Here is an 8,803-nt window from a genome sequence, read left to right as displayed (position 1 = left end):
GTTTTTCTTCTTAAACTGAATTCTTTATTTTTCAGTCCTTTTAAGAATGAAAATTTAAATCCAGAAGTAGTTCTCTGAATATAATTTTGACTGCTGCCCCTATATTTTGATAATTATTGGTATAAATATTACTGTTTTTAATGATTATATTGTTTAAATTTGGAACCATTTTTGTATCCTCAGTCACTTGCAGAAAGTTTATAACTTTGAAATTTTTGAAAAAATGTTTGATAAATGAAGAAATTTCCAGTTTAGTTACTGTATATTCATATATAGACTTCCCATAGATGTTTCAAATAAAGATAAATAAAATAATAAGATAAATAAAGGGATAAATCTGATGCCAGTGGGGAAGAGGACTTTTTTTTTTTTTGCTTTTTAAACTACAAAAATATTTTAAAACAGATAAATAATTTAATATCCATTAATTCCCCACATTTATGAAATCATACTATATAATACTTCTTAATGACGTATTTACCATATAACAAGAATATAAGTCAACAAGAACCCATTTACTTTTATAATATTTTATACTATCTTATGTTGAAACTACGAGGTAAAAGAGACTTTCTCTAAATAACCTCCTATTTTACCTTGCAAGAAATTCTATTTTTAATAATCTGAAATTTGTGTATTTTAAATGTTTCTGAACCATAAAATACATGAATCTGGAAGTGTTAATTTTTGCAGGTTAACAGTAAGAAAATTGATGGGACTTTTACCAGTGAGTACCTGGGGAGCAAAAACAAGCAAAGAAAAAGACAAAGTAGGGGCCAGGGGGTGGGGAGAAGAGCTAACAGAAACTCACATGAAGAGAGCTGGTCTTTAATGGTCTCTGTTTTAGATGCATCCCCAGATCTTATCACATTTTATGGACCCTGAAATTCTAATGTGAGGACATCTGTTTAACAGCTAATGAATCAGACAGATGATTCCCAGGGGGCTCTAAAAGCTCAAAGTTTGCCTTTCAATTTGTGTTAAATGATTTTGAGTAGATTTGTTACCTAAACATAAGCACCTGTAAGAAGGCATGACTGCTTGTATTTTGGGGGGACGTTTTTGCTCTCATGACCCCATGCCAAATTCTGTCTTCACCCCAAAGCCAGCTGGATACTGGAGCAAGAAAGAAAGCAGAATAGTTGTTACAATAATAATTTACAATATTGTTGCAATAATAATTTCTAAGGGCTTTCTTCTATGCATTGGTCAGCGAACATTTTCTATAAAGGACTAAATGAAAGTTATTGTCAGTTTTGCAGGTCTTATGGTCTCTACTATAGCTACTTAACCTTGTTTCCTACCATGAAAGCAGCCATAGGCAATATGACAATATGTAAACAAATAATAGTAGCTATGTTCCAATTAAAAAATGTATTTAAAAAACCCCAGGCAACAGGCTGGGTGTGACCTATTGGTTCCCCAGTTTTAATACTGGAGATATTCAAGCATGTAAAAGCATTCTTTCTAAGATGTTTCAAGCAATTTATATAGCCCATCAATGTTTATTTGGTCATTTTTGCTACCAATTATTTCCACAAAAAATTTGCATAATTATGTCTGTCTTAGCAAATTTCACTTGTTTTTAAGGGGTAAATGTGTGTGCCTTTGCAACCTGTAACTATATTGGAAGCTCTGGATTGTTTTAAACCTCCCCCACTGTCACTATTGTGTCATTATCTTAGCTTCTTTACCCCTGTAAACAAAGATTGTAGTTCCTTCCCACTGTAAATAAATTTTAGTACAAGCACTAAACTCAGAGTGCCTGGGTTTAAATACAGACTCTGTCACTTATAAACTGTGAATTTAGGCAAGATGCTTATCTCTCCATGCCTCAGCTTTTTTAAGTGAAAACTGGTAATCATGATAATATGCTTCACAGTGTTGATATAGACTTGACAGTGATAATACCTAAAGTTCTTGGAACAGTACTGGGCACATAGCAAGTGCTTGATAAATAGTAGATACTACTTTTCATATTAATTAAAACATTTAATTTATATAGTGCAGAGCAAATATTGCACATGTAAGTTAGTTTCTTTCCCCAGTTAAGAAAATCCATAGGGGGTCGCCTGGGTGGCTCAGAGGGTTAAAGCCTCTGCCTTTGGCTCAGGTCATGATCCCAGGGTCCTGGGAGGTTAAAGCCTCTGCCTTTGGCTCAGGTCATGATCCCAGGGTCCTGGGATCGAGCCCCGCATCAGGCTCTCTGCTCAGTGGGGAGCCTGCTTCCTCCTCTCTCTCTGACTGCCTTTCTGCCTACTTTTGATCTCTGTCAAATAAATAAATAAAATCTTTAAAAAAAAAGAGAAAGAAAAAGAAAATCCTTAGGAAGGAAATAAAAGACATCAATTAATTTGTGGAACAAACATTTATTTTCTCACCTTAACTTTTTCCCTGTGATAGGAAGTCATTGGCTCTTGTGGATAATTACTTGAGCCCTTTTCTGAGAGCTCCAGCCTCCCGTTCCTGACAGACTGCCCTACAGATTTCTCACTTTCTTAATCAGGGCCCACCATCCCACAAGCCAACTGACTGCTGCAGTGTATGTCCTTCTGGTTCTGCTTCTCCAATAGAACTCTGTCTGATTTGTGATGCACTGAGGACTTAGATGTACCAGTCTGGAGTTAGAGGAAAGGTCTTGGTTAGAGACAGAATTTGAGACTCATGGGCATGTATGTAAATTGCAGTTATTGAGAATGGATGCAATTTCCTGTGCAATGAGTAGAGTTAGGAAAAAAATAAAAAGACTGAGAATGGAGCTGTGGGGAATGCTGAGAGATAGAAATAAAAAAGAAGCATAAAGGAAGGAGTCTGAAGATTAGCCAGAGACATGGTTAAAATGAGTCTAAAGGAAGTCAAGTCCTGGAAGCCAAATGAAAAAGTTGTTTTAAAGAAGAAGGACTGAGAAATGAGAGTGTGGCATGAACAGGGGGAATCAAAAGAAAGCAAGAAGGAATGTGGCTACAAAGTAAATGCTTAGTCTCTGACATCAGAGGCTTACAGAGAAGGATAGATTAAAACCTGAAAAGAAAAATCTCAGTACACTCAAGGAAAGAGACATCCCGCAACATCCTTAGCCTGCTTATTCTTCCCGTATAACACAGAGCTGAGCCCACCTGACCACATCCAGGTTGATACCAATTTTATCAACTTTTCCATTAAACAAACCTGAGTTAGTACAGTCAGTGATGACATTTGTATGCCAAGGGTATCCCTTGTAGGACTGACTGCATAATGGCTGAAGCTGAGAAATTACAGCAGAAATATCATGTGGCTCTAAGGATTGTCAAGGATCCAAGATTTGAATAGCTATCATGAACACACACAGGAACTTATGCAGATGACTGCTTAGTACAGAGGGTAACTCAGCACAAGTGTTATTATGGCCACCAAGACCTTAAAGGAAGGATCTGGAAGATCCATGGAGTTCTCATCATGTACATTTCTAACCAGAGGTACAACATTGAGCAGGTATCGGATGATTCTGGAGCCCCTCTGTTCTAATTCTTAAAAGATAGAGTTCTTCTGCCCTTACTAGCTTGTTCTGTTGCCAGTTCATTGAGTAATATGGGATAGCATGAATTATTCCACTTACTCATTTGCCCTGTTATGATCTGAGGATGGTCAGATACACTCAGTTTTTGATGTTGTTTTGAAATAGATATTTTGTATGATTCTTAATTTTGTTGATTCTTTTTATATATCAGATGATTGCTCACATAAAAAAAATAAGTAAGACTGATAACCTGAAGAATGAGCAAAATAATAAATGGTGAAGTGAAGTATTTATGGATTAGGTCAGATCAAAATTATGGATTTCTTTTCTACACAGGACATCATGGGCAAAATTAACAATCTGGAAGAATATATTTTCACTATCTAAAATGAAACAAGGTATTACTATGTGGAATACATCAACCGTGCTTTCAAATCACCAACAATAACAACAAGAGACATTAAACTTGATAAAGAAAAAGGAATAAAAATGTAATTTAATAAAAGGGAAAGTGTGTATGAAGAAAGTCCATAGTTTTAGTAATTAGAAAAAAATGGTTATTAAAATAATTGAGTGATACATTTTTATACCATCATATTGACAAAAATTAGAAAGTAAAGAATTTTGGCTTCTGGTGATGGGTGAAAAATGGAACCATTTGGGGCTCTGCTGGCAAGATGTAAACTGGCACAGACTTTCTGGAGAGCAATCCATCAGATTTAATGAAATTAAGTGTGCATTACTCTAATATCACTGCTGGTTTTACTCCCCACCCCACAACCTGACAGCCCGAAGGAAGACTCATGCATAGAACCATATGGTGGCAAATACAAGATGCTCTTCTCAGCACTGTTTTATACAAACAGAGAATTGAAAGCAGCTTAGATGTCCCACAAAGGTGATAAAAAAAAATAAATACAGTGGGTTCTTTCAGTGGAATATAATGCAATAGAAGAGTTATACACAGCTAAATGAATAAATAGATGGGGTTTAATGGAGAAAAAATAAAAAATGCTAGGTCAGTGTTCTCTGTGTGAGCTAAATCTGCATAAGAAGAACTATATTAAACTATACTATGGTTTTTTAAGGAAACTTACTGGTCTAATGTACTAAGTACTTCATACTGCCCACTTGTGTGTGGATGAAGAGGATGGGTGAAGAGATTATAATTTTCCAAAATAATGGCGAAAATATTGCAGAGATGATAGTTATAGTTTCCCATGAATTTCAGAGTATCCGAAGTTAAAAAAAAAAAAAAGTTTAAAGAGCATATCTCCCAATCACCATTCCAAAGCTTTAGTCAACATTATTTCTTTGATTACTCAGTGTTCCTTTGTTGAAAATTGCAAGCAAAATGAACTCTCATTTCTTCTTCCTTGTTGGTAAAAGATTGCTCTGTTCATCTAAGTAAGAAAAACAGGCTTCTCAGTAACCTCCATGCTGACAGGTGTTTGTTCTCTGATCATTAGACAGTGTCTTACTCTTTCTAATTAAAGTTTTCCCTAATGGAGTTGCCTTAGAGTAGGCCAACTGAAGTTCTTTAACATGATGAAGCAGGGATAAGCAAATAAGTCTTTATATTCTTCTTTTTAAGTTGCTGTTGTTCACAACCTCAAATCTTCAAATGGCAAATTTATGCATCTGTTTTCTTACTAAATAATTTATAACCTCAAATATTATCCAAAATTAGTAAGTGACTAGGCAGCACTCTGGAGCTTCAATCTCATAAGAAAATAGTGCCAGCAGAGGTTCCTTTTCCAACCTAACTTATTATATTATCAGTGTACAGTAGCCTAGGCACATTATGCTAAATTTGGCCCAAGAGAAAATGTAGTTTTCAAAATATTGACCAAATCAGAGAATTGTCAGGTAACATTCCTTTCCTAGTGACCTCTAAAAGTGTTTTTTTCTAAACCCATTTGATTTGTGTTATTTGAAGTGCTGCTTCCTTCCTCTGGCCTTCTCTCTTAACTTCGTGACTGTCAAGGGGGGATTTACTTTGAATGCCTTTACAAGTTGATTGATTAATACAATGATATAGTCTAGGTCAGAAGCTGCCACACAGCCTGATGTATTGATGGTACTATCAATTGAAATACTGAAATAACATTATGTGGAAAAACCTGGGTAGATTTTTTTTTTTTTTTTAAATCTGGACCCATAGTAGTATGAAAGCAATGAAGGTGGAGGGGACATCTTCCTTGAACTAGCATGTTTTACTTAATATGCAACAAAAGGGATGATATAGCTCACAAAAATTTTTATTTGATCAAGAAATATAGCCATCTGTAGGAAATTTCATAAGGCATAGCCTGGGCAGGAAATGTCTCTTCAGACTCACATAAAATTAGGTCATTATCCGAGGTGCCTTCAAACAATTAGGATGTTAAAAACTAAATGTCCACTTTGGGAATCTAATTTTGGCTCTCTTATAATCCTGAAATACTGGAGGAGGGAGAATTTGTTTAGAAGAGGAAGAATGGAGCTTTTATTTGGGGGGAAAGAGAGCTATCAAGATGTCCACAGTGACATACCAATGACAGTAAACAAAACATGCCTTTGTTTCTACTAGGGCTAGCCTCCATTTTTGTGGTCAAAAGTTAATATCACCCTGATTTCAAAATTTGATGGAAACCTATTTGTAAGATGCAAGAAAGTTAAACAACATTGCCTCAAAGTCAAGAACATCTTTAACCAGAAATTATAGTGTACTATATCTACCAATCTTTCTCCTCAATTTTGACAGGAAGCAGAGAAATAAACTAACCAAGTGAAAAAAATGTTTCCTTCTACCTCTTATTTCATAAAAGAAAACATATGGTTTGAACTCTACTCATTTCACAATGATTTAAAACTCAGAATTGGAAAGATGGCTTAGCTCCATGCCATTCAGTTTTTGCTTTAGCAGATGAACACTTAGAGCCAAGCAAATATATCCAGGCTAGGGTTTTTTTTTTTTTTTCTTCAGATGTAGTATGAAGATGGAGTCCTATGGCACAAAAGAAATATAAGACAGAAGCCAATATATGTAAAACAGAAAACTGTAGAAGTGCTGTGAATAAAGCAGGAGGAGATAGAGTCTGTAGGCTGCTCTGCTCATTCACTCTTGTCCTTCACCCAACCTCTGCCACCCTCCCCCTCTCCCGCACAAATGAAACCTCCAGGCTTTTCTTTATGTAATATAGTTTGCAAACCACTGATCTACATTGTGCCCCCAAATATTCACTCTTGTTTTCTCAGATGCTATGCATATTTTCCTAACTTAAATCTTAAATGACATAGAATCAAGGTTCTTAGATTACAGAGAACATCAAAGACATGTATTGTGTTTTATTCTGACAATCACTCTACAATCATTTTTGTAGAGGTCTGTGGCTTATACAAACAATGACATGGTTTTTCCTAGTTTTTTTTTCCCCCTATGATACAGCAACCGTCTACAAATCACATTCAAGGCAGCCTCTTGCACACTGTAGTTCTTGTCACAAAAAATGTCTTAATGCTCCCTCCAGACTTGGTGCCTGCAGAGGAGGCAGTCCCTCAGTTCCTCAGTCCCATAGCAGTTGGCTAGTTATCTCTCATTCCCTCAAGGGTATTATCTGTATAGATACGATATTTAGAATATCTATACATCTACCTTTCACTAGATTGTACACACACACACACACACACACACATTCATTTCTGAAGTTTTCATGACTATTTTGAGTATAAGTTTGAATTCTGTGATTAGAAGTTCTGACTTGGGAGGAAATATTATCCCTTATGGATGTAAGAATTTAAAACTATGATATTAGGAGAGGAGGGTGTATTAGTTTCCTGGGCTGCCACAACAAACAATCACAAAATTGGTGGCTTAAAACAACAGAAATATATTGCCTCATGAGTCAGGATACTGGAAGTGTTAAGCTCCAGTGTTGGCAGAACCATGTTTCCTCTGTAACCCCTTGGCTCTCCAAAGAATTTATTCTTTGTCTCTTACAGCTTCCTGTCAATGGCCTGGCATTCAACCTCACTCCAATCTCTGCCTCTATGGTGATTTTGTTTCTAAATCTTCGGTCTGTGTCCTCTCCTCTTCTGTCTCAGATCTCCCTCTGTATTTCTCTTATGAGGACACTTGTCCTTGGATTTAGGGTCCACCCAGGTAATCCAGATGATCTCCTCATCTCAAGACTTTTTAAAAAATATTTTATTTACTTATTTGAGAGAGATAAAGAGGGACCTGGGGGAAGTAGCAGAGGGAGAGGGACAAGCAGACTCCATGATGAGCACAGAGCCCAACGTGGGGCTCCGTCCCATGAACCTGAGATCATGACCTGAGATAAAATCAGGAGTTGGAGGCTGAACTAACTGAGCCACCCAGGTGCCCCTCATCTGAAGATGTTTAATGTAATTACATCTATAAAGACCCTGTACCTAAGTAAGGTCATATTTATAAGTACTAGAAATTAGGACATGGATGTAACTATTTTGGGTAAATTGTACTTGGCTAATTTTTCATATACTTACCCTAATCTGATGGTTCTACCATCTCCCCACCTTTCTTTCAAACACATACCCAGTTTGAGGCCCCTGTCATCAATATTATCAATACTTTGTACTTTTCCATTGTCTCAGTTTAGCTAAACTGCAATTAAATATTCTTATGATTATTTGATTCATGTCTGGATCATTATGTTTCAGGGCAAAGACTTTGTCCCTTAGCTTGTCGTTGTATCCCCAGTATTCAGCAGATTGCATCCCACATACTATAAATTCAAGAAACATTTAAGGAATGAATCAATAGAATGAATGGGTGAACTGAGAACAGGTGAAAAGATGATTGGTTTGCTGGAAGAAATAAGTTCTCAGCAGAGTCAAGGACTAGGGAAGAGGGATAGGAAGATTGTCCTTTGCCTTTCTTGACCAGTGGCTTGAGTTGTAACTGGACAGGTCAAGAGATTGGGAAGGCCATAGGAGATTATGTAGCTGAGAAAATCTGAGTAAATTTTATTATGCGGAGGTTAGTTTGCATACTGCATTTCTACTATGTCTTCCATTGTGCTAGGCATAATAATAATAGTTTCTCTTCCTCCTTTAATTCTGAAAAACAGAGTGATCTCTTCATCTCTAAGATTCTATGGGACAAAAAGTAACCACAGCTGCATAAGGAAGGACCGCAGGTACTACTAATATGGAGTGAAATGTGAAACAACCAGGTGTGTTAAAGTCTTGTGTCTGTCCACAGTGTGATTAACAATGTACGATTGAAGTCATTAAGTTCACAATGCTTTGAATTTTTTTTATCACGTTTGATTGTGAAGAACC

General features: G+C 36.3%; 1 pseudogene; it reads left to right on the top strand.

Annotated features, from left to right (window-relative positions):
- The first annotated feature begins 2,921 nt into the window (after positions 1-2,921).
- On the top strand, positions 2,922-3,504 carry LOC125104692 (rRNA-processing protein FCF1 homolog; annotated as a pseudogene).
- Positions 3,505-8,803: the final 5,299 nt, after the last annotated feature.

Source organism: Lutra lutra, chromosome 1 (assembly GCF_902655055.1).
Source record: "Lutra lutra chromosome 1, mLutLut1.2, whole genome shotgun sequence".
Lineage (NCBI taxonomy): Eukaryota > Metazoa > Chordata > Mammalia > Carnivora > Mustelidae > Lutra > Lutra lutra.
This window is presented reverse-complemented; position numbering and strand designations above follow the sequence as displayed.